This window comes from Podarcis muralis, chromosome 14 (genome assembly GCF_964188315.1).
Source record: "Podarcis muralis chromosome 14, rPodMur119.hap1.1, whole genome shotgun sequence".
NCBI lineage: Eukaryota > Metazoa > Chordata > Lepidosauria > Squamata > Lacertidae > Podarcis > Podarcis muralis.
Window position 1 is genome coordinate 4,461,087 of NC_135668.1, and position 14,318 is coordinate 4,475,404.

General features: G+C 48.7%; 1 protein-coding gene across 3 annotated transcripts in view; it reads left to right on the forward strand.

Moving 5' to 3' along the window:
- The first annotated feature begins 303 nt into the window (after window positions 1-303).
- TLN2 (talin 2) overlaps window positions 304-14,318 on the forward strand; it is a 168,092-nt gene continuing 154,077 nt past the window's right edge. The window contains exon 1 of one of the 3 annotated variants that reach the window (XM_077918925.1): window positions 304-404. The gene's annotated coding sequence lies outside the window, so the exon portion shown is untranslated. Of the gene's footprint in view, window positions 405-664; window positions 844-14,318 lie in introns of those variants that run through there. The other 2 variants (XM_077918928.1, XM_028706935.2) reach the window with 2 other exon arrangements.

Below are 14,318 nucleotides of genomic sequence, written 5' to 3' on the forward strand. Positions count from 1 at the left end.
ACAAGTTTTGCTTTAAAAATATGTATTTTCCAAAGTGCACCAAATCATCAATTACAGCATAGTTCAGGTCAGCACATAGCAAAATTACTCCATTGGGAAACCGATCAAGAAAGCATCCAAGCCAGCACAGTGAGAGGTGAATAAGGTCCTTCCTGTCCACCAGCCTTGCTCCCGTGCTTTTAACAGGAAACTGAGGTGCAGAACAAGCAAGTAGCTGCAGCTTTCTTCCCTGCAAGGATGGAAAGAAGCCTCCCTTGCTTCACGATATTCTACACGTGGGGACCGCTGTCTGAAAGCAGAGGAGGAGCAGAACTAGTTTTGGGGAGGAGAAGGTGGCAGCTTGCCTGGTGGAGAATCACGCACAGTTCTCTGGCGCAAACGAAGGCCGTCCCATTTACTCGGGAGTAAGTCCTGCCCAGCTCAAGAGGACTGGAGCCTGCTTCGGCTGCAGCCTGGGAGATACCTTGGCTTTTGCTTTGGGAGAGGGATGAGCTAATTCTGGGGTGCGGCTCGCCTCGCCGCTGGGGAGCTCCGCCAGCAACGTGCAGAACAAGCTCGCTGGGTGGATGGTCGGTCCAGCCAGCTCGGGGTGAGGGGGAGGAGGAGGAGGAGGAGGAGGGGAGGAAGGCCAGCTGGCCGGTCGGTCCCGGGGTGATGACGCGCTTCCTGCTCTCCCTGGGCTGGGGGCTCTCAGCCTGGGAAGCAGAAGCGCCTTGCAAAGGGCTGGCAGAGACGCGGCGCCTCCGAGCAGGCAGGAGGTTGCTGCAGCCGCGGCGAGAGGAGGAGGAGGAGAGCGGCGCCCCGATGCCCCGCGCCATGCCCGGCTAAGGCTCGCCTCTCCCGGTAGGAGCCCCTTCCAGGCGTGCATTTCAGGCGGATTCCCCTCCTTTCAGTATATATGCAGGTGTATCTTTATGCGCATGGTTTATGTGCACCTTTGCATTTAAATGCTTTCGGGAATATATTTGCACCATCGGCGCGCGCGCGCGGAGGAAGCAGGCGAGCTTGCGGAGAGGGCAGCGCCTCCTTGGATGGGCTGGATCGGACCGTCACTGCCTCGCCGGCGCACGCCGCCCCCTCGCTTCCTTTCCCGGCCACCTGTCCTTTAGCACGGGAATGCTGCTGACTCTGCAAAAGGATCCCCCCGCCCCGCCCTTGCTCCCCCCCCCCCGCTTCCTGACCTGCTTTTCTGGCGATCGGGGGCCCTAGGCAAGGCGGCGAGGTGGTCGGAGGTGGGCCCAATCCTCACTGAGCAAGCCTGCCGACCCCTCCCCGCCGCTTGTTGCTTTCCGCCCCCGCCCGGCCCCCTTCGCAGCGTCCACAAGCAGGCTGGGCAACTGGGTGTTAGCGGGTGGGGAGCTCTAGAAAGGCAGCCGGAGGTGAAACAGAATGGGATCGTGTCCATTTCGGCTCCCCGAGTGCTCGGGCTCTCTGGCTGGTGCTGCACGGCACCCACCGCCGCACCCGCCCATCCTCACAGCCCGGCTGCTGATCCGTGTCAGGTCAGACCCGCTTTGCAGATGGCTCGAGCTCAGTGCGGTTTGCCCAGACTTGAACCTTCTCCTCCTCCTCCTCCCGTCCTCCTTTCCCCATGAATCCTGGTGTGGAAAGGAAGGAAGGAAGGAAGGAAGGGGGCTGAAAATCCAGCAGCCTCCAAATAAGCCAGCCTTATCTGCTTGTGCGTTATCGGGGGAGCCTTTTTGGAGACACGCTGGATCAGGGAGAAATTCCTTGCGCTGGGGAGCCATATTTGCTGCTTGGCGCGGCTTAGCCGGCTGGGTTCTCGCGGTGGAGGTGATGGTGGTGGTGATTTTAATAAACGGGTTGCATGTTCCCTGCAAGGGGGGCGGGGAGCCGCCTCCCTCCCTCCCTCCCTGCTTCAAATACCCCTGAAAGTTCAGTTCTGGGCTGTGGAGCTGGGCGAAGGCCTCGGCAAGGTGATCCTGGCGTGGCGTGGGGATGGTGGCTGGAGGAGGAGATGGGGGTCTTCTGGCGGATGTGCCCTTTAAAGCACCACCGGCCTGGGGAGATGCGAAGGGAGCAGCTGGGTCTCTGCAGATCTGGGCGTTTGCTTTAGGGAGCGAGGCGCGCCTTGGGAGATGGGTGGCTGCTCCGCCGCTTGGCTTGGCTCCCCTCCTTGGAGGTGGAAAACAACCCGGCTGTTGGCCTGGGAGGAAGGCAGCTGCCAGGAGTCTGGGGGGGGGGCCGAGGAGGGGGCACCTCTAGGTGCAGCCTGGTTTCTAGCATGCAGCCAGAACAAGGTGGTAGAGCCCTGAGCTGGGAGGATGGGCTGTGTCACTTTTGGAGTGCAAGTGGAGGGGACTGTTCCTTTTTTTAAAGCGCCATGACCCTTTGCAGGTTTTAGGGGTTTTTATTTTTAGAACATCCCTGAAAGGGCTGGATTCCCCCTCCCCTCATGATATGCTTACTTTATATCTTTAGGGAGGTTTTCGTGAAAATAAAACAATTGAGGCTTATGCTCAAAAGTAGCATCCCCCCCACCTGCATCCTGAAGTGGTACGCTCCATCCTACTCTGCCTCAGGGCTCTAGGACTTTGTTGCACTGGCTTGATGTCCCAAGTGTCACAGCGGAGGCAGAGCCAAGTTCTTCTGGCACAGGAGGAAGGGAAATTCCACAAGTGCCTCTCCTTGGAAGTAATTATAATACAGTAAGGCATTAGATAGCTAATAATTTGATGTTCTTGCACAGCACCTAAAACCAGCAACCTGATAAAGTCAACTTGCCTTGCCTGATGTTAGGACCAGCAGCACCTAAGGCTTTTTCCGGATATGTTTGCATGAGGGCAGCGTCAGAAGTGCACTTGAAAAAATGGAGAAGGGGTGCGCAAGCTTCATTTTAGAAACAGTAATTTTCTACCAATTGTAGACTCTGAGGTATGCAGCAGAATGTACAGGCACTATTCTTCTCAATTTTGTGTGTGAGTGAAGCTATCCTGCTCCATCACACTCCTTTCAGTGTTTTACTTTGCACAAACACCCAGATTGCAGGCTGTTGCAAGGCATCACTGAGATGACCTTACAGGGTTTTTACAGCCTGCCTGCTACAGACAGGCCTCTGTGTTCATCTGAGAGAGTCTGGTATTTGTGCAGGAGCCATGGCTCTTGGAAGCTGTCAGTTCCATGACACGGTTTCTGTCCCTGCAGGTTGCTTGAGGAGGAGGAGGAACAGGGTTTGATTCCCTGATGCCTGCTTGGGAAGGCCCAGGGCTCAGGCCTAGAGCAGCTGCTTTGCTGGGAGAAAACTCATTGTTCAGTCTCTGCCCTCTCCTGTTAAAAAGGGTTGGGTGATGTGAAAACCGTTCTCTGCCTGAGACCTTAGAGAGCTGCTGTCAGTTAGTGTGGAGGCTGCCCTGGGCTAGATCTGACTCAGTGCAAATGCATGGAGAGTAAGACTGTCCCTGGAGATGGGTTGTGGCTCCATGGCAGAACATCTGCTTTGCATCTAGAAAGGTCCATGTTCAATCTCTGGCATCTCCAGTTAGGGCTGGAGAGAGTGAGTGAGTGAAATCTGAAATCCTAGAGTGCCATTGGACACTAGTGTGTTAGATAATGCTGATGGATTGGGTATACCTGGATGCCACTTTTCCATAATGAGTTGCACTCAGTGCAGCTTACAGCAGATGTTCAAGGCATCCAAACACAGAGTGTTGGAAGTACAGATATGCAAAATACAGAACACATCAGTAAATTCAAAATTAGCAAAAACCAACAATTTAGCAAACACATAGTAAATTCAGCATTACTGAAAGAAAATAGTTATGTAGGTTTAAGTACATAATTACAAATCAAAACCAGAGTGAACCAACAATAATGTTTCTGTTACTGGTCTTGCTGCACTGCAGGGAGCCTGGCTTAAATATAGTTCAGAAGTGAGCCAGCAGGACCAGTGGTCTGACACTGGAGAAGGCAGAGTTTTGAGTCGCTATTTTCTAATGGCTGTTAGCCAACATGGCCAAGTATTTCTTCCTCTGTCAGGGGCAGTGTGCTAGGAATCGCAAGAGGAAGAGGGGCTGCTGCACTCATGTGCTGCTTCTGGGCTTCCCATGGCGGGGGACAGGCTGCGGTGGAAAATGGGGTGCTGGCTAGATGGGTCTTTGGCCTGGGGGCCCTGGCGTGCTTGCTGGCCAATGTGCGGATGCCTCTGCTTGTGGTGGTAGGTTCATGTTGCAGGTGCCACTGCTTTGCTCCAGCCAGTGAGTTTGCCACTGAGCATCGTGGAATGCGCTGCTCCCAGCCAGTGCTTGTTTGCTCTGACTGAATTTCTGTCTTCAAGTGTTATTCAAAGTCCTGTATGATGCGCTGCATCTTGCAGTCCAGGGGAGGAGAACCACATCCTGCAGGTGTGGGGACCACAGAGGGACGGTGGACAGTAAGTGATTGACCTAGGCCAGAAGGATCTCTGGCCTCCCAGATGTTGCCGGGCTACAACTTCTGCCGCCCCTGACCTTTGGCACACCCAGACCAAGGCTCATGGGAGTTGCAGTCCACAACAGCAGCAGGAAGGTCACAGCTTCTCCATCCTTCGCTGGAGGGTTTGCCCTTGGAACAGGGGCCTAGATTTCATGTGCAGGGAATCTGTAAGAATGGGCCCACAAAGCGCAGATCTTGCGGAGGTTGCTCTGTGGCTTGTTGCTTGTCCTTGAGCCTGTTTAGTGGGAAAATGTATTATTTGTGCATGGGAGTTATCTAATTATTCCAGGCTCAACTGAATTTCTTTTCTCCCCACCCCCATGCGCAAGCAAATTAAGGAAGGTGCTTCTCCCCACACCCCATGTGTCTTGTCTAAACATTATCACAAGATCATGGTCAATGATGAGCAGTTGAGTGGGATATTATCTTATTGTATTGTATTTTAATTTTCTGTACTACCCTTCATATGTAGATCTCAGGGTGGTTCACAACATAAAAATACAAGATAAAAACATGAAGTACACAAGAAAAGCAAACACACACACACACAAACCAAAAAACACAAACCAAAAGTGGAGTAGATGGCTCTGCTTTTATTCCCGCCTTAATAAGGACATCATCATGGTGTTGACATAGCTCTTTTTGGAGTGTTTGAAACGCTTCATGTCTGTCACCTTGTTATCCTAAATAGCTCTGTAAGGAGGAAAGGTTGCACAGTAAACCCATTTTGCAGATGGGAGACTGAGGTTGGGAGAGTGAGGCATGCTCTTGGCAGAGACCAGATTTGCTGATTTGCAGCCCGCTTTCCTGACCACTCTGCTGTTCCTGTTCTTTGGCTGTGATCTGAGCCGCCCACCAAAGAGCAGAAGAATCTTATTCCCGCTTCCAGCAAGGCATTTTGGTTTGGAAAAAAGGAAAACAAAAGAACCCACTACACTGAAAGCCGGGTAGGAAAGCCGGGAGGGGTAGCTAATGCTGCAGAAGACAGAAGCAGAATTCACGAAGACCTTAACAGATTGGAGACCTGGGCACAAGCTGAAAGATGGGTGACACCTGTCTCACAAGTACAGGCAGTCCCTGTTTACGTGCGTTCAATATGTGTGCGACCGTGTATATGTGCATCACACCAAACCCAGAAGTGACTTGGAAACATCATAAAGATGTCACTGAAATGTCACTAAAAGGGCGGAATGGGGTGGGGTGAACCAGGGTGTTTCCAGGCTTTTTCAATAGGTTTCAATTATACTCCATTTCACCAATGTACGCCTCAGAGTGTATCCCATGCATAAACGGGGGACTGCCTCTAGAACATGTGAAAAGGATCTAAGTGTCTTAGGAGACCATAAGCTGAACATGAGTCAACAGTGTGATGCAGCAGCAAAAATAGTGAATGCTATTTTAGGCTGCATCAACAAAAGTCTAGTGTCCCCATCAAGGGAGTTAATAGTCCCCCTATATTCTGCCTTGATCAGACCGCATTTGGAATACTGTGTCCAGTTCTGGGCACCACAATTGAGGATGTTGACAGACTGGAAGGTGTCCTGAGGAGGGCAACCAAGATGATCAAGGTTCTATAAACCAAGCCTTATAAGGAAGAGTTGAAGGAGTTGGGTATGTTTATCCTGGATAAAAGAAGACTGAGAAGAGATAGGATATCTATCTTCAGATAACTAAAGGGTTGTCACATGGAAGATGGAGCAAGCTTGTTTTCTCCTGCTCTGAAGGCTAGGGCCTGAACCAATGGCTTCAAGTTATCACTCAATATCAGGAAGAACTTTCTGACAGTAAGAGCTGTTGGTCAATGGAACGGACTCCCACGAGAGGTGGTGGACTCTCCTTCCTTGGAGGTTTTTAAGCAGAGGTTAGATGGCTATCTGTCACGGATGTTTTAGTTGAGATTTCTGCATTGCAGGGAGTTAGACTAGATGATTATTTGGGTTCTTTCCAACTCTACCATTCTATGGTTCTATGATGGTGGGGCGAATGACAACACAGTTGTGCTACCTGAGGCTGATGAGAACTGTAGTCCAAAATATCTGGAAGGCACCAGGTTGGGGCTAGCTAATTTAAAATAATTGCATGCATCCAACCTACAACTTTTTTTTTTTTTTGGAAGAAAAATGTCTCCAGCAGCCTGATGAAGGGTAACTGAGCTAATAAATTAAACTATCAGAGTTTGCTTTCATTTATCTATTTTAACTAATAAGACAGCTTCCATTCTAATCAAATAATCTCTGTTAATTAAATGGGGGCTCCGTTGGCTTTCAGCCAGTTCATGAATATGTATGGGGGAAACTTAACTTCATCTGTCATGGTGAATTATATGCCGGCAATCCTGATGGGGAGGGAGCCCGTTAATGGAGTGTGTGTCACTGCTGGTATATTGATGACTCTTGGATGGAGATACCGCATGGTGTGTACAGGCAGTCATATTCAAATTCCCGTCTGGACTGTGTGTTTTTCAGTCCATCCAAGGAAGCTGGCTTGTGGAGCTCCCTTTCTGCTTGCGGTTAGTGCAGAATGCTGCAGCACAATTGCTGTGCTGACAGGAGGGAGACCTTGTCAGCATATGGCAGTTGTGCTCCGAGATCTGCCCTGGTTGCTGATTTGCTTCCAGGCCAAGGTCAAGGTGTTACTATTAGCAGATGACGCCCCTCAACAACTTGGGACTGCATTTGTAAGGAACATAAGGAACGGCTGGGTCAAAATGTCCAATTTTCAACCAATTACCAGAACTACTTTTAAAAAAATTAATGTGGCAGAAGACTGAGAGGTGACAGATAGCCATTTTCAAATACCTGAAGGGCTGTGTTGTAAAATAAAAAATATGCCCCTTTCCCTTATGGGGTATCCAAGAGCCCATATAGAGTCCTTACATAGGTTCCCTATTGGTAGGAGAAAATAACAGAGGCCAACCAGAGAATATTGAGAAGCAAAGCAGCTAGTAAGCTTGATCTTTAGTGATCTGTTGCAACAGGGTACTCCCCTCACACACAGGAGAGGAGGAGGACCCACAAAAATGCTGTGCAAGGGCTGATAAAGACTTTTGAAATTCCCATTCTCTAGATCAAGACCACCCCAGAAACATTATGCATACATCACAGAAATTTAAAGGTTGTTTTTCTCCCGTCACAGTTTATCTCCTGTCTGGCAAGTTACTTGATTGGATTGCCTGGGGAGCCTGGCCATTCTTTTGTAGTGGTAAAATACTTATTTCCTGGGCCAGGTCACAGGCTCACACCTTAATCATATCTTAAATGTGTCCTTAAGACAGGATTTGTGAGGAAAGAGACAATGGGGAGACTTTTCCAGTTTGACCTTGTAGAGAAAACAAGAGTAAGATTGTCTTCCATAAAAATGGTTTTAACAGTGAGGCCTTAAGTGACTGTGGAGGCCAATTCTGGATCCACACGTCCTTCCACAGTGGGGACATTGGTTTCCGGGTGGGAGTTGATCACGGTGTGGATTTGCCAAGCATGCCTTCCTCTTGGCACGTTTCTCCCTTGTGTCCCGAGTTCAAGTGTCTTCAAAGCCTTTGGTAAAGGCTGTTCTCCAACTGGAGCGCTCGCAGGCCAGTGTTTTCCAGTTGTCAGTGTTTATACTACATTTTTTAAGATTTGCCTTGAGACCGTCTTTAAACCTCTTTTGTTGACCACCAGCATTCCGCTTTCCATTTTTAAGTTTGGAATAGAGTAGTTGCTTTGGAAGATGATCATCAGGCATCTGCACAACATGACCAGTCCAATGAAGTTGATGTTGAAGAATCATTGCTTCAACACTGGTGATCTTTGCTTCTTCCAGTACACTGATATTAGTTCGCCTATCTTTCCAAGTAATGTTTAAATTTTTCGGAGACACCGTTGATGGAATCTTTCAAGGAGTTGGAGATGGCATTTATAAGTGGTGCATGTTTCACAAGCATATAGTAAGGTTGGCTGTACAGTAGCTTTGTAAACAAACATTTTGGTTTCCCTGCGAATGTCCCAGTCCTCAAAGAGGACTCTCTCTTGCTTGCCCTACAGGGACAGTCCTGAGGAAACGGGAACTGCTCCTGGGCACTTGGGACAGTCGCAGTGACTTGTAGGAGGCAAACTAAGGCAAGGAAATAATCTGTGGTGCGATCTTGTGGAAGCTGCCCATGGGGTTGGCCTCCTGGGACGGAAATCTTGTAACATGGATTTGAGGAACAAAGCATATGCTTGTTTGCAAATGAATGTCAGCAAAATCCAGTTTGCTGCAACTCTTGTATGTGTGTGACATTTTATGCAGAGGAATTTCCATTCTCAAGAGAAGCGGGGGTGGGGGTGGGGGGAGGCCATTGCTTTGTGGAAGAGCATGAGACTTGCATGCTGAGGGGTCCCAGATTCAGTCCTCAGCAGCATCTCTAGGCAAGGCTGTGGAAGACCCTGGAATGCAGCTTCCAGTCAGTGCAGCCAAGACTGAGATAGAGGCCAAAGAGCCTGGCTTGGTATAAGACAGGTCCAGGAGCAGGCAAAACTGTTCATGTACAGCCCCATGAAAACCTTCCGCTCAGCTCTGAGGATCTGGAGTCACCTCCTCACACCAACGTTAGTTTGGAACACACACACACCCGCAAAAAGAAAAGAAAAAAACAATTTATTCATTCACACATCAGTGCCCAACCCACCTCTCTCTACTTCACACACACACACATTTTGCAAATTAGTACCTGCAAATGTGATGGGGAACTAGATGTAACTCAGTGGCTTTTACGTTTACAGTCCCTATCAAACCAGCTCCATGTACTTGGCAGGAGTTTTAGGATAGGAGGTAGGAATCAGAAATGGTCTGAGTTCCCTGGATATATCTTGATATAATTCACAGATATTCCAAGTCCTTTCTAAAGTTTGCTGGCATAGATTTTGTAGTTTGTTCATCACCTGTCTGTTATTACTTCTCTTGATTTCATCGTGGACTGATTCCCTGAGATTTGTTTTATTTCAGCTGCCACTGTGAGTGGTCTTGGGGTCTTGGTTGCTCTTTGGGTAGCCTGTCTGGGCCACCAGTGGAAGATGATCCTGCCTTCCACATTAAATAGTTGATTTTTTTAGTAAATAGCATGTGACACAAAGATGTAATCCACCACACTGCCCCCATTCTTGGATATTACAGAGATTCTGGGATATCTTTTACAGAGCAAATAGCTCTACAATGTGTGATTTGCATGGTTTGCTTTCCTTCTGATGTGATTCTCTACACAGTGACTCACATCTGGGCCCAAGCACCTTGCCTTGTGTGCCAAAATTATTGGCTTGCTGGGGCAGAGAACCATTGTGCCCCTGCTGCAGGTGGTCAGAGGGGGGCTGATGCAGCTGCCAACTCAGAAGGGATACAAGCAGTGTTAGAAACTCAGGTATATAAGCTAATCATAGAGTTGGAAGAGACCCTGAGGACCATTTAGTCCAACCCACTGCAGTGCAGGAACATGCAGCTGTCCGATATGGGGATTGAACCTGTGACCTTGCTGTTATCAGCACCATGCTCTAACTAGCTGAGCTATCGCCAAATGGCACCTTAAACCTAGGTTACAGACACTACCATGGTATGTATAGGTGCCATTTCTACCCCCAATGGGGTATGGTTCATCATCATCATCATCTCATTTCTGTACCGCTTTATATTTTAAAGAAAAAAATCTCAAGGTATTTTACAACACATTAAAACATCAAATGAAACAATCCAAATAAAATAATTTCAAGCTTCCAGGAAAATATTTCAGATCCTTCTCTAATTGACATTTTGCTCTCCCCATATTTATTTACTTACTTAATTTCTATAGCTGCCCCATGGCAGAACTACTCTAGAAAGCCAGCGTGGTTAGACCTGGCAGATCAGGGTTTAAATCCCCACTTAGTCATGAAGCTCACTGGGTGACCTTGGGCCAGTCACAGCCTCTTAACCTACCTCACAGGGTTGTTGTAGGGCAGGCTTCCTCAACCTCGGCCCTCCAGATATTTTTGGCCTACAACTCCCATGATCCCTAGCTAGCAGGACCAGTGGTCAGGGATGCTGGGAATTGTAGTCTGAAAACATCTGGAGGGCCGAGGTTGAGGAAGCCTGTTGTAGGGATTAACTGAGGAGGGGGTGAACCATATACCCCTTGGAGAAAAGGGTGGGATATAAATGCAATAAGCTCTTCTACTTACCTGCTTAAGAAAGCTGGAGGGACCAGCCAGATGGAGATGTCAGTTGGCAACTTGGCACCCAGAGATCTCTATGTTGTTGCATTTGGACCTGCACCAGTTGCAAAATGTGCCTGGCACCTGGCTAATTTCTAACACTGGATACAACAGACCTGTTGAACTCCATCTGGTTCCAGAAAATTGCTGGCTCCAAGCTACCTTGTCAGTGTGAGTGACCCATCACTCAGGCTGCATTGGGGCTCTTCTTCCTTTTTGTCCTGCTGGCCTCCAGGCCAGTGGGAGCATCAGGCATGAGTTCTGTACTGGCAGAATTAGAGCAGTGTGGGATTAGCATCCTCATGAGTTGTAGTCCATCATAACTAATGTACAAAATGTATCCCTAGGTGCCAGTTACTCCAGCTGCCCTCAGCATCTAGGCTCTGCTTTTTTCCTTGCCTCTTTTTGGAATTGTGCAATACCAAGTCAGTTCCTCAGACCGCAGTGTCCTCAAACCTAAGAGCTTCAGTCTTGCAGCTGAACACTACTGTGGTACCTACTTTTTGGTGATGAACTTTGGAGACCAGGCTAGTGTAGACAACTCTGCTGCTGTTTCAGCTCTTGCGTACATGCACAGATTTGGGGGAGGATTGTACCATGCAGCTTATCTCCCCAGTGCATGCTAATGGGCTTATTTGAACCGCTCTTTCTGCTCCAAGGAGACTGACTTTTGCGGAGAGAGGGGCTTGTTAAAACCACAGAGCAAAGCAGCGGCTGTCTCTCTTGCACACCCAAAGAGCAGAACCCGCCTGATGGACAGACAAGGAGAGTAAGCGGGCCTGACAGATTTTCGGGGGGGGGAGGGGCAGGTTCCGTTGCAGCTGCTCAAGACTTTGCCTTTGGCTGCAGATTTGGCCATTAGAAAAGGATTGGGTTTTTTTAAAGACAGAGGCAAGATTAAATTTCAAGGTGCCTGTGGAAGTGTGCTTCACACCACACATTCTTCTGCTGCCCGTGTTGGCAGGGCTGGCCTTTGACATTTTGCTGCCTGAGGCAAAGATGGAGGAGACGGCGACTGAGGGCTACTAGCCGTGATGGCTGTGCTCTGTCTCTGCTGTTGGAGGCACAAATGCTTCTGAATGTCAATTGCTTGAGACCGGTTGCTTCTGTTCTTATGCTCCAGCTCCATTCCATGGATGGGCAGTTGGCACTTATGTCCACACTGGCGTGGGGTTGCCTTCTCCAGCCCACCTGATGCAACAGACTAGATGAAGGGCTCCAGAACAGGCCAGGGAGGCCACAGAGCCAGTGCGATGTCGTGGTTAGAGCGGGAGAGGCCAGAGTTTGAATTCCCACTCGTCCGTGAAGCTCACTTGGGCCAGGCATTGCCTCCCAGCCTAACCTTCCTTGCAGGGCTGTTGTAAGGATAAAATGGGGAAGAGGAGAACATTGTATGAGCTTTTGGGAAGAAAGGTGGGGAAAGCTGGGCAGCTCAGGAGGAACAACTGGGGTTGGCTCTGCCGCCCTGCCACCACTTGCCACCTGAAGCAGTTGCCCCTCTCTGCCTCATGGTAGGGCTTGTTCTGCATGTGGGAACAAGACGCCAACTAAAATGCAACTGGGAGGCTTCACACACACATACCTTTTGTGTCTTAAACACTGTTCAGAGCAATAACTTTATTGTTATTATCCTCAGGATATGTCTGTAAATTACCTTGTTTACTTGTACCCAGGCTTTGCCCACAGGTGATACTGGCAGGAAAATATGAGGACCAGCTTTCCTTTCTGTTCGGTTTGAGTTTTTTTGTTATCTTTCCTCCAAGATGTTCAGAACACTGTATACAGAGTTCTCCCCTTTTTGCGCAGCAGCCTTGTGAGGTGGGCTAGTCATGCAGATGTGCAGGGAGGGGGCTGGTCCAAGGTTAATCAGCTGGCTTTATTGCTGACTGGGGGATTTGAACCCAGATACCGTTACTTGGAAAATCCCTGATGCACCTAAAATGTGGATTGAGCATTTGAACTTCTCACCCTCTCATTCAAGCAAGAGAGGAACTGCTTATAATTTTCATTTTTTTAAAAAAGTATCTTAATCCCTCCCTTGAGGCACAGTTTGCAATTTGCAATCATGCATCAAAAAAGTTTAACCCCGGCTTGTAATTTTGACCATGTCATGGAAGTTCTAGCCAGTTTATTAAAGAGAATGGAATTCTGTTTAGAGTTTGGTCTTGCCTCGTTTTGAGTGGATGCAGTCGGGGGGGGGGGGGGTTGATACTACATAACTGTAATTAAATTTTTTTATACCGTGTCATGTTTCCCAAAGAGCAATCAGTTCTTTAATAACTTGATGAGCTGTAATTAAAGGGCAGCACACCTCAGTGTCCCTGGGTGGGCAAGAGATAGGTAACCCTCTTTCTTCCTTTCTTACTTGCTTGGGAGAAGCGGGGGCAGGGGGAGCTGATTTAACTTGACACAACAGCAAGAACTGACGACTGGAATCCAGAACTAGCCTGCAAGTATGAATGGCACTGTGATAGGAATCTTCCCCGTTTGCCAAGGCAAGCTCATGACTGGTTGCTTTTTGCCCATCTGACTTTTTTGCTTCGTTTTTCAAGCTAAAATAATGTTGCACTGCAACATGGGCTAAAAGTTGGTTTGTGTCATATGGTTGCTGCGTAACAGAGTGACTACAGAACATAAGAATGCGGCAGCTTGACTGGTGACTGGGAGCGACCGCTGGGACCATATAACACCAGTCTTGAAAGACCTACATTGGCTCCCAGTACGTTTCCGAGCACAATTCAAAGTGTTGGTGCTGACCTTTAAAGCCCTAAATGACCTTGGCCCAGTATATCTGAAGGAGCGTCTCCACCCCCATCGTTCAGCCTGGACACTGAGGTCCAGCTCTGAGGGCCTTCTAGCGGTTCCCTCACTGCGAGAAGTGAGGTTACAGGGAACCAGGCAGAGGGCCTTCTTGGTAGTGGCACCCGCCCTGTAAAATGCCCTCCCGCCAGATATCAAGGAGGTAAAGAACTACACAACTTTTAGAAGACATCTGAAGGCAGCCCTGTATCAGGAAGTTTTTTTAATGTTTGATGTTTTATTATGTTTTTATATATGCTGTAAGCTGCCCAAAGTGGCTGGGGAAATTCAGCCAGATGAGCAGGGGCAGGGAATACTACTGCTACGACTAATAGTAGTAGTAGCCTACAGGATCAGGCCAATGGTCCACCAGTTGTCTGCATGGAAGCCACAAGCAGGATTTGAGTATAAGAGCCCTCTCCCCTCTGTGGGCTTCCAGCAACTGGTATTCAGAAGTATTTCTGCCTCATGTCCACCATGAATTTGTCCAGTGCTCTTTAAAGCTGCCCAGGTTGGTGGCTATCGCTGCCTCCCTGGTGTGCAGTGAGTTTCATAGTTTGACTATGCGCTGCATGAAGAAGTTCTCTCTTTGATCAGTCCTGAATCTTCCAACATCATTGCATGTCCGCAGGTTCTAGAATTATAGGAGGATGAGAAAAACTCTTCAGTATCCGCTTTCTCCACGCCGGGCATAATTTTATAAACTTCTGTCATGTCTCCTCTTACTTGCCTTTTCTCTAAACTGCCAAGTCCCAAATGCTGCAACTGCTCCTCATAAGAGACTTGGGTAACATTAGCCCTGATCCAGCTAGCTGGGGAGCTCCATCTGCGTGAATTCCCTTCTTGGATCAGGACCCTCCCATGCAGGCTGGGTGTGGATAAAAGAAA